The sequence below is a fragment of the Gopherus flavomarginatus genome, chromosome 2, assembly GCF_025201925.1.
Source record: "Gopherus flavomarginatus isolate rGopFla2 chromosome 2, rGopFla2.mat.asm, whole genome shotgun sequence".
Lineage (NCBI taxonomy): Eukaryota > Metazoa > Chordata > Testudines > Testudinidae > Gopherus > Gopherus flavomarginatus.
In genome coordinates, this window is record NC_066618.1 from 248,859,843 (window position 1) to 248,872,825 (window position 12,983).

At 43.2% G+C, this 12,983-nt stretch overlaps 1 protein-coding gene across 1 annotated transcript in view; it reads left to right on the forward strand.

Annotated features, from left to right (window-relative positions):
* Window positions 1-7,734, forward strand: part of CHMP4C (charged multivesicular body protein 4C) — a 101,529-nt gene extending 93,795 nt beyond the window's left edge. The window contains exon 6 of the transcript XR_007772660.1: window positions 7,720-7,734. The gene's annotated coding sequence lies outside the window, so the exon portion shown is untranslated. The remainder of the gene's footprint in view (window positions 1-7,719) is intronic.
* Window positions 7,735-12,983: the final 5,249 nt, after the last annotated feature.

Here is a 12,983-nt window from a genome sequence, read left to right on the forward strand (position 1 = left end):
GACAACATGGAGAAAGTCTGTGTCTCTAAGCAAGAAAAGGAGAGGGAGATGCAGCAGGACATAATGGGGCTTCTCAGGCAGCAAAGAGAGATGCTGAGGACTGTGGTAGACCTGCAGGTCCAAGAATCCTGTGCTCGCTTCCCTCTGTAACCCTGTCATGGGTTGCAACACTCATCACTGGACTGGTGCCTCCTCCTGGTTGCTATGGGGATTAGCTCAAGGATGATGCCCTCCTGTCCATGGTTTGCACCCCATCACTCTGTCTCTGCTTCTGATGGCAGTCTCTCCAGGAGCTGATGTGTCCTCTTCATGACTCAGTCCTCTGGCTGTGTCACCGTCTGTGTTTCCCCTTTTTGAGGGTCAGTACCTCGCAGTCCATTTGTCCAGCCACTTCCCTCAGTGGCAAATGGGGAGGGGACCTGGGCCTGTCCACTACTCCAGGTCCTGACCAAGGGACCTTGTAGTTGGCAGCCACATGCTGCGTCCCTTCCAACTGTTCAGTACATTTACCTGGGTCACTTCCCCATGCCCTAGCTCCTTCTTCCCCCTTACTTCAGAGCCTCTGCTACTCAGTCTTAGCAGCCAACTAGGAGCTCCCTCTCGCTGGTCCGTGCCAGCAACAGCCCTATTCATGGTGCTAGCACCTCTTTTACCTGCTAGGAACACAGTCCTTACTCCTGGAACCCAAGGCTATGACTGCCTGACTCTAGCCCTGTATCTCCTTTTATATGAGCCCTGCTGAGTCCTGACTGGTTACTCTCTACAACCCCTCTGTGATTGGTTGCGGCCTGAAGCTGCTCTAAGCCACTCAGAGGACTTACCTGCACTGCTCCCTCCTGGGATTAACCTCTTTCATGCCGGTGTGGGGTAGATATTCCATCACAAGCCCATAGACAACTCAATGTCAGGACCTCCCCATGGCATTCCACATGCCATCAGGGGCCACTGCACTACCCCTACCACTCCACACTATGGGACATTAATGACAATCACAGCTGCACGTACACTGACCTGTGAAAGACATAGTTGGTGTGTGTGTAGCTGAAATGGAAGTAAATGTTCTTTCCCTTTCATAAGTTGTGTTCCCTTAATTTATTAAGTTCCTAAAGTTCTACGCTTTTTCTATTTGGTTCATGTTACAGAATAAAATTCTATTTTTTGGAATGTAATTCATCTTTATTAGTTCACAACATATGCTGGCTGGTGCTGAGCAAGTCTGACACCCACCAATTTCCTGTTACTTCATTTTGTCACAGAACCCATCACATCATTCTCAGACAAGATTATATTCCTACACACACAGCACTCACTGCAAGATTCATACTGTGCTGCAAAAGAACAAGGCCAGGTAGAGCACACTACAGAAACACACATACTTTGGCTCCCTATTAAAATGGTCTTTCAAAGCCTCCCTGAGCTATATAGCTCAGCACTGAGATCTTCTTATAGCCCTTATAACCGACGGTTCAAATTCAGCAGAAAACTGCTCCACCTCCATCCTCCAACCCAGAGGAAACGTTTCCCCCTTTGTTTCACAGATATGATGCAGTACACAACAGGCAGCTATAATATTTTTTTCACTGAGGTCCAATCTTGAAAGTCAGGGATAGTCAATTATTTTTTGTCAAGGTCCAAATTTCTTGGTCAAGGTATAGTCCAGGTCCAGATTCCAGAGAAAATAATTTTAAAAAATGATAAGTAAATAAAAAGATTTCGGGGTCTGTTCAAAAGTGTCTGGCGGTCCAGATTTGGCCTGTGGTCCACCTATTGACTACCCCTGTTGTAAGGAGACAATGACAGTGACCCTTCAAATGGCCAAAGGCTCTTTCAACTGTCATTCTGCACCTGCTGAGCCTGTAGTTGAAGCACTCCTTGGTGCTGTCAAGGTGGCCTGTGTATGGCTTCATGAGCCCTGGGAGCAAGGGGTATGCTGAGTCTCCCAGGATCACTATTCCCAGTGGTAATTCACCAGTTGGGAAAGAAAGTCCCTGCTTGCAGTTTTCTGAACAGTCCTGTGGTCTTAACGATGCACATGTCATGCACCTTCCCTAACCAGCTCACACCGATGTTGGCAAAGCATCCCTGGTGATCCACCAATGCTTGCATTACCATAGAAAAGTAGCCCTTTCCATTGATGTACTCTGGCAAGGTGGTCTGGCGCTAAAATAGGGATATGTTTGCCATCTATCACTCCTCCCCACCCTATTTTGGGAACTTCATTGCTGCAAAACCATCCACTATGTCCTGCACATTGCCCAGAGTCACAGTCCTGTGTAGCATGGCCCTGCATACTTCTTTGACAGCGGCCCTTGTGGTGGATTTCCAGGCTCCAAATTGATTCCTGACTGACTGGTAGCACTCTGGCATTGCAAGTTTCCACAGTGCAATAGCCACTCACCTCTCCACTCTCAGTGCGGCTCCCATGTTGGTGTCCCTGCACTGTAGGGCTCAGGTGAGTTCTGCATACAGATCCAGAATGTGGCCTTGCGCATCCGAAAGTTCTGCATCCACTGCTTGTCATTCCAAACCTGCATGACAATGCGATCCCACTAGTTAGTGCTTGTTTCTCAGGCCCAGAACCAGTACTCCGGCTGTCTCCAGCTGCTCTGCAAACAACCTTGAATTTTTTCTTTCTATGTCCCACAGCAATCTAACCTCCAAGGAATTGTCATCTTCCCTGCAGCCTCTCTTGCAGCTCTATGATTTGGAAACAGATGAGTTTTCAACTCTTGAGACGTTTGATGGTGCATATCTAAATGAAGTCATTTTCAGCCTAGTATTTTGCATAACATTAATCCTAGAGGCCTAATATGGCATCGCTTTTTGTCTAGTCATCTATAAAGCAGCACTTTAAAAAAATTTAGCTTACCAAAGAACTCTGATTTAGGTCAGAGTTTGTGAACAGCAATAATAAGGAAGATATTCTCGAGGGGCCTTATTCAAAGTGCACTGAAATCAGTTGAGGCCTTTCCATGAACTCAAATAGGCATTAAAACCGCCTCAGGTGCTTGATTATGCATTCCTTTAACATTAAAAAAATCCACAGGAGTCAGTGGTATTTTTGGTTGCTAAGGAATGCAGGATCAGGGCTGGTGTCATAGGGCTCTGTCCTGCACCCCAATAAAGTCAATGGGAGTTTTGCCTTTGACTCCTCTAGATTTAAAATCAGGTCTAAAGTGCAGGGCCTTGGAGAATCAGGCCCCACTTGTGTTCCTGTCCTGGTTTTCACTTCCAGTGAGTGTTCTCTGTAAAGCAGATTCAGCCTGCAAAACAATCACTGTAGTCTTTGAAACTGTTTTGTTTCAAACTGTTTATTAAAAACAGAAGGAATGCAATGTGTTTCAGTGAAAACTAGACTGAGCCATCTTGTGGCAATAAAATGCATTTCAGTTACTGAATGAGTTATGAATGACAAAACCAATTATTAAATTTACAAGTGATTGTCTGGAAGGTATTTGTCCATTCTGGAATGTTTTGTTGTGCACTTAAGTACCTGATCCCACTCATGTTAGGTCTTATCCCATCAGAAATGTTGGAGACTACAAAAAGTGATATCTTTATGTAACCCTTCTGCCAGTTGGAGTTGGTAGCAACAAGGTCTGGGCTCAATAGCTAGAGGGTCCTTTTCAACAATGCAACACAGAACCGGTTCAAGCCTCCACCCAGTAACCTGGGACAAATTCACACCACCCCTTTGGCACCTCTCAGAGGCAATACTTTCCCTTTGGCAAGCACAGAGTCTGAGTGTAGAAAATAAACTCTCAATAAAAAGGGGAAAAGTAACCTGGCATTAACTTGGGAAAATGCCACAAGCAGGATTCATAAACAAAACCATGAGCAAAACCCACATCCCAAAGCATGTAGAGCTGTGTCCTTTTCCCTCAGGTTCTTAAGTCTGAAGACCAGAAGTTCCTTTAATGTGCACCTCCCTTCTCTCTCCACTGTACCCCACTCACAGTTGTTGTCCTTGGTCAGTGAAGACCCAGAGTTCAGAGGTGCACCTATGTAAGTTCCTCTCCCACCCTGGTTACGGTCAGGGGGGAGGCATCTTGCTTATTCTGTTGTCCAGTCACTTGCTCTGTCATCAGCTGCTCTGCCGACTGCTCTACCCTTCAGCTGCTAGCCACTCCACTAGCCATCCTCCCACCACTCCACTCTCTCTGGGATGTCATGAGGTCCCACCACTTAATACAGTGCTCAGTGATATCAGCTCAGTGATTTCAGTTGTTCATGAGGGATCCTCATTGCCAAGGGTGCTGGAGCCTTCCCAAAAGTGGTAGGGGGCAGGGAGCCCTGACCTGACCCTCGAGGCCCCATTCCTCCTCTCCTCTTCCCCTGGAAGACCTACCCCTGGCCAAGTTGGAAGCCAGAGTGGAGCTGTGGAGCCTGCCACCCCAACCCAGGGTGAGGTTCAGGCAAAAGCAGCCCCCTGCCCATGTCCTTGCCCCCTGATTCCACAGCCTAGGGCAGGTGGAGGGACCCAGGATCCCCACAGCTGCCTGCGTGGCTCTCCCTGACCTGGCTGTTTGGAGCCGCAGCGTGGTCATGATAAGAGCCATGCAGGAAGCTGTGGGGAACCATGGTGGACTCTCCACCAGCTTGCAGGGGGGCCATCAAGAGCAACCTCCAGCCCGTGTCTCTGCTCCCTGGGCACCATGCCCTGGGCAGGTGGAGGGTCCATGGCTCCCCACAGCTACCCATGCAGCTCTTATCATGGCCAGGCTGCGGCTCTGAGGCCCCCCCCAGCAGGAGCCGGGTCAGGAAGAGCCACGTGGGCAGCTGCAGGTAGCTAGCACAAAGTCGTGGAACCTCCACCTGCCCTGGGTTGGCAGGGAGCCTGGGGGTGTGAGGACAAGGGCTGCGGGTTGCTCTTAGCTCTCCCCCCTCCACCGCAACACAGGCAGGTGAAAGGTTCACACGGCTCCCACAACTTTCCCGGGCTCCCCATTCGGGCTTAATGCTGGCCTGGCCAAGAGGTGGGGTCTTGGGCGGAAGAGGAGGGGAAGGGGGCAGGGTCCACTCCAGCGAAAAGTGGATGGGCCAGGCCAGTACAGTTTCAAGAAGTGTAAGGGCCCTGGCCCCCAGTCCCTCTAGTTCTAGCACCACTGCTCACTGCTAGTGCAGACTAGGCAGTCTTTTGCATCAGAGACACTGTCCCAAAGCAAGTCTAATGCTTAGACCTGGTTATTAGTGATTTCAGCTCTATTGGCCGGCAACAAAAGATTCTCAATTGAGTCTTAATCAATGTTGTTATTACACATTGGAGAGAGGAAGGGTCAAATGATGTCTAGGATGCTTAGGCAGGGCCCGCACTACCAGATACAAGTACCTCTCTTCACCCTCTCTCAACTTCACTGGGCTTTGGCACCCCTGTCTCCTGCCTTGTGAGTGTAGTTTAGTTGAGTGTGAACCCCTCAATCAGGGCATGCAAGCACATTCTGACCCCCTTGATTCACACAACAAAGATAACAACCCTTTATTACCCCTGCCCCAATAATAAAGTGACTTGTGATCCAACAGCAGCCAAAAGTGATCATTTGGGCAAAGTATCCCCATCATGCTTAGTACCCAGGCAGGGTGAGTGTGTCCATGCAAATGAGGTTGGCCTCTGAAGTCCTCTTCCTCAGCTCGTCACTAGATGTCAGGAGAGAGCTTACATCTACTATGGGCATATTCAAAAGTAAATTGGACAATGTCACGTTTTGTGGAGTGGTTCATGACCATGAGTGTCCAGACTGTCAAGAAGCCCAGTCAGGAGCTGTATTCTATAATTAGATTTCACCAACCCAGAAACAAATATGAACTCCTAAAGCCCTATAACAGTCTTACCACAGAGTCACAGACAATCCAGTCTATTTTGCCACCCAGACAAACTGGACTTAGTGATAGTTGGTTGCTATACACCAAAGATCACAAAATATTCAGGTTGCTCCTAGTCCCAAGAGACCAGTCTCTTACCCCAAGTCAATTTGTATCTTAGCTCTCTCACCAAAGACAATACTTGTAGCCTATTCTATAATAAACTAACTAAAGATTTATTAACTAGGAAAAAGAAATGAGAATTATTACAAGGTTAAAGCAGGCAGACATATATACACAAATGAGTTACGGTCTATGCTTTTAAAAGGCGACAGAGCTGTAGTAGTCTGTCATATTTGAATGTGTTTTAGAGCTAATCGAGGTTGACCTTGGGGATCTGAGCATCTGTTTTGTAGCTCTGGCCCTGTGAGAGTCCAAACAGTGAAGAGGTGAAAAATTTTCTTGTCAACTATTTTTATTTCCTTCTTCCAGAATTCAAGCTGATGGGACCATACCTTTAGCACATAGCCTTTTTATTAGTGTGATGGGGCAATTAACAAAGTCTTTGCGTTGTGATGTCCCACAATGGCCCGTTTCATTTTGGTAGCCTTCTTGATGAGCAGGAGATGATCCCAGGTTCACAGTTTCAGAGCAACCATTTTTTACAGTTATATAGCAAAAACTTAAATAGTACTTTATCACATGTGATAAAGATATTGTAAGTGAGAGTAACGCGTCCAGGAATTTACAAGCATTTCATAAAGTCTAAAAACTAAACATATTGTTATAAATTCAATGCCCATTTCATAAAATCTAAAAACTAAACACATTGCTATAAATTCAGTGCCAATAATCATACTAACACAGAGGTGAAACAGACTGGTTTCTAGCAATGAATTTGTCAGTGCTCGGCTGAGACCGATAGCCTTGGCAAGAGCTGGTGCTTGGTTTGCCAGCGTAACAGACAGTATAATCCAACATGCAGGAGGGAACTTTCTGCAAATACTAAGTGCTTTGGGGGCATTTGTACCTAGTATAGGATTAACCTGGCTCAGGAGACTGGTCTTTCAGAGTCAAAGCAGCACTAGGACCAAGAGAGTGCAAAAGAAAGCATTATGCACTTTGTGCACAACACAAATAGGGCTTGTCTTCACGTGGAGCTATGCAGCACCAGTGCAGCTGTGCTGCTGTAGTGCTTTAGTGAAGACGCTACTACGCTGATGGCAGAGCTTCTCCCATTGGTGTAGTTAATCCACTTCCTCAAGAGATGGTAGCTATGTTGATGAGAGGTGCACTGTCTACACTGGGGATTAGGTCGGTATAACTATGTTACTCACGTGTGTGGATTTTTCACACCCCTGAGTGATGTAGTTATAACCAATATAAGTTTGTAGTGTAGACCGGGCCATACTCATCTGTGCTTTATGCAAATAGGAATAATTTATTTATCTGTAAAGTGTTATTATGGAACTACATGAATTTATCTGTAACGTGTCACATGGAAGTACCTGAATAAATAATAATGATCAGTAATTATTCATAGTGATGTTTAGATAAGTAATAGTAATATAGAAGCACTATGATGAATTACATATCTTAATTCTTATAAAATACCCCAAAATAGTGCTAGATATTGCCAAGCAGAGAGACTTCTTTTAGTACCTAGTTATCCTTCTTGGAAAGGGAAAAGGTATTTCTGACAATAGGTGGATTCCTTTTCAATACTCCCTTGGTATCCCACTTTCACTAGACAATAGTATTTAGTACACTAACCATGTAACGTTTTGAATTCTTGAATGATAACTGCACTATGGTACTGCATCACCACTATCCTGCTGCTGCAGAATGACAAGATATATCTTCAGTTTCTATTTCCTTTGAAGATGTATTGCTTTAAATAAAAGAGAGGGAGGGAAGTAGAATTTGTTTTTTTCCTTTCAATTTGTGTGAAGAGACAAAATTCAACTTGTAGCAAATTGGCGATGCTTAATTTCTGAATATGAATATTTTTGCCTGTAGTAAATATTAAAGGAAAAGAGAATTGAGAGCGAAAGTGGGGAGTGGAGAATAAAGAATCACTGTCAATTGAAAGTAGGCTATTGTTGTTTCTTTTCAATCTAAATCAAATTATTATGGCAGAGGTTGGAAGCAATTTGATTGAGGAGTAATATTCAGGTGCAATAATGACCTTATTATAGACACTTGAAGATCTTAGTTAAAAAATCTTGTTTGCGCTTAGCTAGAAGAAGTGATTTGAAATGTTCTTTATTTTAAAAACATTGACACATCCACTTTCTTTCCTTTTCAGGTCATTGTGAAGTGTACAGAGAACAGGCTGTTCATTTTCAGTAGTAGCTTCTGGGCAGAGTGAAGCCCTGAGAAATATATTAATTTGGCAAAGATTTTGATTCCTTGAAACTTCCTGTATGGTAGGACTATTGTTTTCCCTCATAAAATTTGGCAGCTTGGTACTTCTTGTGACACAATTATTTACTTAATTGGCCTATGAGAGGTATAAAAAGCCCCCCACTTCCCAGGGGATCTAAAAAGAATGATTTTATAGTTAAAACACGTGGGAATCAGAGCATCTGGGCTCTATTCCCAGCTGTCCCACAGGCTTCCTGCATGACCTTGGGAAAGTCACTTGATTTCTCTGCTTAGTTTGCCAGTCTTGAAAATAGGAATAATATTACTAACCTACCTTACATAGGTGTGGTGAGAATAGTCTGCAAAATGCTTTAAGACCTGGATGGAAGATGTCACAACATTGCAAAGTATTATTACAAAGAATTATTTTTCAAGGCTATTTGTTCTGAATCTAAAGTAGCACTGAACTTGGATGCATTATACATGAGTTCAACCTTAAAGTTTGATGATTGCTGTTAAAATTAGCTGTTTCTATGTGTCCTTACCAATGCAGTCCTATAAATGGTAACATGCAAATTATCTGAGTTTCATTGTTTTTAACAATACCCAAAGCTTTTAATTTGTTTCCAAGCTCACACGCCAGCACTGCGAAACAGCTCTGCCCTGGATGAGCATGCTGCATAGTGATATGCAAATAAGCACATCTTGTGCTTCCCTCAGCTCCAGAATTCTTATGCCGCAACAAGTAGCTTTTACACTGGAGTTGGCGTGTAGGTGCACTGAGTTCTTTCCTTTGTGTTTCATGTGCCAGAATTGTGGTAGTTTTCACTTCTTTTGCCTGTATAATATATTAAGAACAGTTTGGAATATTGTTACACTTGAAATACATATCTATACATCTGTCTCTATAGGCTCCAGAGGGCCAAACTCTCTGCACTCTGTCCACGATAGAGGCATTATGTGGCCCAAAATTTCATTTTTGGGGATTATTTTAATAGACTTTGAATAACATATACAATTTTATGCAAAAGCACACCAAGTAGTTTAAAAGGCACTTAATATATGTGAACTCCCTAAAAGATGGCTCCATGCTCCTAAGAATTCCACGTGTATCCCTCTGTATTTATCTACATTTTTACATTTCATCCTTTACTATTGTATTTGGGTGCCTAATTGTGGGTGCATGTGGGGATGCCAGTTCAGAACAGAAACCTCCAGGTTGTTGTGGGGCTGGATGATATTATTAATTATTATTATTATTACTCTTTATTTTGCAGACCCTAAAGTGTGCTACATGATTTGCAGAAGCCACAGAAAAACTGTGGTCACTCTTCTACCAGTCCTACAATTTTCTTTTAGATGTGATGAGAAAGAGATGGTAACAGACAGTTGAGAGGGGAACAAAACAAGTTGAGGGAGGACAAGGGTTACCACAGGAAGATCAAGCAATTACTCGGTGTTGGGATTTGCATATTTTTGTAACCATACAAAATATCTGACAATGATGATGACATTACACAAAGATTCCCTCTTTTAAACAGCTCCACCTGAGTGCGTCCATTGATCTCAGCTGTGACAGTTTTGCATGCAGTGAGAGAGAGAGAGAGAGAGAGTCTCAAGTAGGAAAGTCCCAGTTTGAGGGCAGGCTGAGAAGCACTGCTGTGTGGTTCATGTTGCAAAATACCTTTTCAATCATTTCAATCATCCAGTGATGAGATGACACTCACAAAACTGAATAACTTTTTGAGAGCACTGAGGAAGAAATTAGTCTTAAGGAAAGATGTTTTTGAATAAAGAAACTACAGTGCCTGGGCAGACTGAAAATAGGAGGACATATCAGGTATGAGCATGGGGTGGAGAAAGGCATGGAGATGGGAATGAAAAAAGTGGACAAATGGGACTTTGATGTTGCATCATTATAGAAAGACTGAGTTTTTTTTACCATCAAATCTGTCACAGGTTATGTAAGTAGGCATAGCACATGTTGGTGCTAAGACAATAGGAAATAAGAATATTTTTAAACAGTAATGAAACACAAATAACCTTCTTCACACTAGGTGTGAGTACATACCTCCACATATGTGCACCACATCTAGATAGCTTTAAAACACACATGGCCCAGTCCTGCTTCCGACAGTGCCTAAAACTCCCATTGTCTTTAATAGAACTGGAATGGGTGCTCAATGTAGGAACCCTCCATACTTGTCTTCCTTTGGTATTAAACAAAATGGCATTTCTTTGGAGTGAAATAAATCCAGCATTGTAATTTAAATGGTAGCAATCTGACTTATGTGAAAGAGAAATAGTTGAGATGAATCATAAATAATTCGTTTCAGTTTCCTTCTGATCATCAAATCCAATTCACTTTTCATGTTGAATGATGAAGGTTTTCTTGTCTCTTGATACTCTATGTTCTTACAACAAATTATTATACATCAAAGAAATGAGCTCTGAGTCAAAATGATACTAAAGGTGATGAGCTAGAAAATAATGAAAAGAACTAGCACCTATGAAATTACTGCAAAGATCTGAAGAAATGAGGTAAAGGTTATTGCTCACAAATTTGTTCAAATGACTTAAGCTGCTGCTTGAGCAATAAATAATTTGGGGTATGAATGTTAGATGCAAAATATGGTTAAAACTGAACTTTAACGAAATATTACAATCCTCTTTGATAGGAAATAAAATTACTGTACCAAGAGCCATCTTTTTTTCATTAACCTCATTCCTTGTTGTAAGTGTTAAAATGATAGGGTCTGGAGGAGTGAAGGGCACAAGGGATTAGCAATGTCATAAAGAGTCTCTCATTGGGTTATGATTCTTTCCCAACCCTTGTCAATAGGAGTAGACCATCTAAAGACTCTTCAGTGGTTTATGTGAAATGAATTGGTTGTCTCATTCTGGTTCTTAATAGACAGATGTTTACATAATAAAGAGCAATACTTAAATCAACACCTTTGGGGGCAGTCTGAGAAGAGGCTGAGGATTATTCACAGCGATAAAATCATCTTCTCCGCCTTGATGATAATCCCCTCAGGAAAGTGTTAAAATACATTGTTGGGCATTGTGGGAAAGCTTGTCCCCCACTGTCTAGATTCTGTTCTATTCTGTTCTGCTCTATTCAGGTTCTAATACCACCTTTTGTCACCTCATCCAACTGCCTTCTAGTAATATGTTAAGTGACATGTCTAATATTTGTCATGTGTGATTTGTGTTGTCTGTCATCACATCCTCAGGGGGAGAAACTGTGTTTGCAGTGCAGTGTTTTGTTTTGGTAGGATTTGGGTTTATTTATTTATTTTTGTTTAACACATTGCTATGTGTATATGATAGAAAATTCCTGGCTGAAGAAGTGTGCTTTGCACTTAGAGAGGAGGGTGCTGAGCTTTGCGACGGTTTTTAGTTCCTGAGCAGTTTGTTCCACAGTCTCAGACTGAACCCCAAGAAAGCTGTGTCTCCTACACAGATAAGTTTACCCTTTTGGCAAGAAAGTTCTATTGTGCTTGAGGAGTGGAGTTATTGACCATGGTCCTCATCCTGAAGCTTTAGATGATGGTTAAGCCATTGGGTGCCTTGAAAATAAGTACCAAGACCTCACACTTGACTCTATATACTCTGGGAAGCCAGTGTAGAGAGCAGAGGACAGGTTTGCTGTGCTTGTGGTAGCCTGTGCTGCTAAGGACACATGCTATATCATTCTGCAGTACTGACGGCTTCATGCCTAGGTGCAGTGCATTGCTGTAGTTCAGATGGGAGGTAACAAAGGTGTGTATAACTGAGGCCAGGTCTATGAGGATGGGATGGAGTCTCCTAGCCAAGGAGAGGTGGTAAATGCTACCACACCTCTATCTCAATATAACGCAACCCAATATACCACAAATTTGGATATAACACGGTAAAGCAGCGCTCCGAGAGTGGCGGGGCTGCGTATTGCAGTGGATCAAAGCAAGTTTGATATAACACGGTTTCACCTATAATGCGGTAAGATTTTTTGGATCCTGAGGACAGCATTATATCGAGGTAGAGGTGTGTGTGAGTGCTTAGTGTTAGCAAGGAATCCAGGATTCACAGTCCCCTTGCACCTGTTGTGTGAATTACTGAAAGACTTAATTCTCCAGGTTGTCCAGCTAGTGCTTCTCATCAGTAGTAAAATCTACACATTATTACTCCCCTCTAAAGGATTATGGGAGTTTCAACCTCAGCCTCTGTTCTCATGATTTGAAAGGAAAGCCTAAGTAAGGCATCTCTGTGAAACAAAAGGGTGAGGTAATTTGTTCCCGAGCAACTTCTGTAGTTTAGGTGAGTGACATTCAAAATATTCCATGTTCAAGAGAGCCCTAGGTCTCTCCATACATCCATGGCAAATTGGGATAGCATTTTAATAGATATTTAACATTCATATTAAAAATACCAATGCAATTCATTTTTATGGAAGAAAGCATACGAGTAACATTTTCTACTAGTCCTGGCTGTGATACTGACTCTGTGGATTAGGGCAAGTCACTTAACTCTGTTTTGGTTTCTCCATCACTAAAATGGGGATAATAATGCATAGCTAAAGCATATTAAAGATGAAAACTATAATGTATGTGCTGCACTTGCAAAAAGCAGTGTTTGCATTGTCAGTATGGTTGGGTATATATGTGTCAAGGGCACAGTTGGCTCCCAGCCTGGTTGCTAGGCAATCCAGCAAGCTCAACTAGGCCCAATGAGCCTTCTCCAAATGGTTGGGCTTCCTGATTGGGCAGGGCAGCCAGCAATCTACTATTTGAGCCTTGCAGCAGCTACAGCACAGCAGCTGGTCAGTGCATGCCATG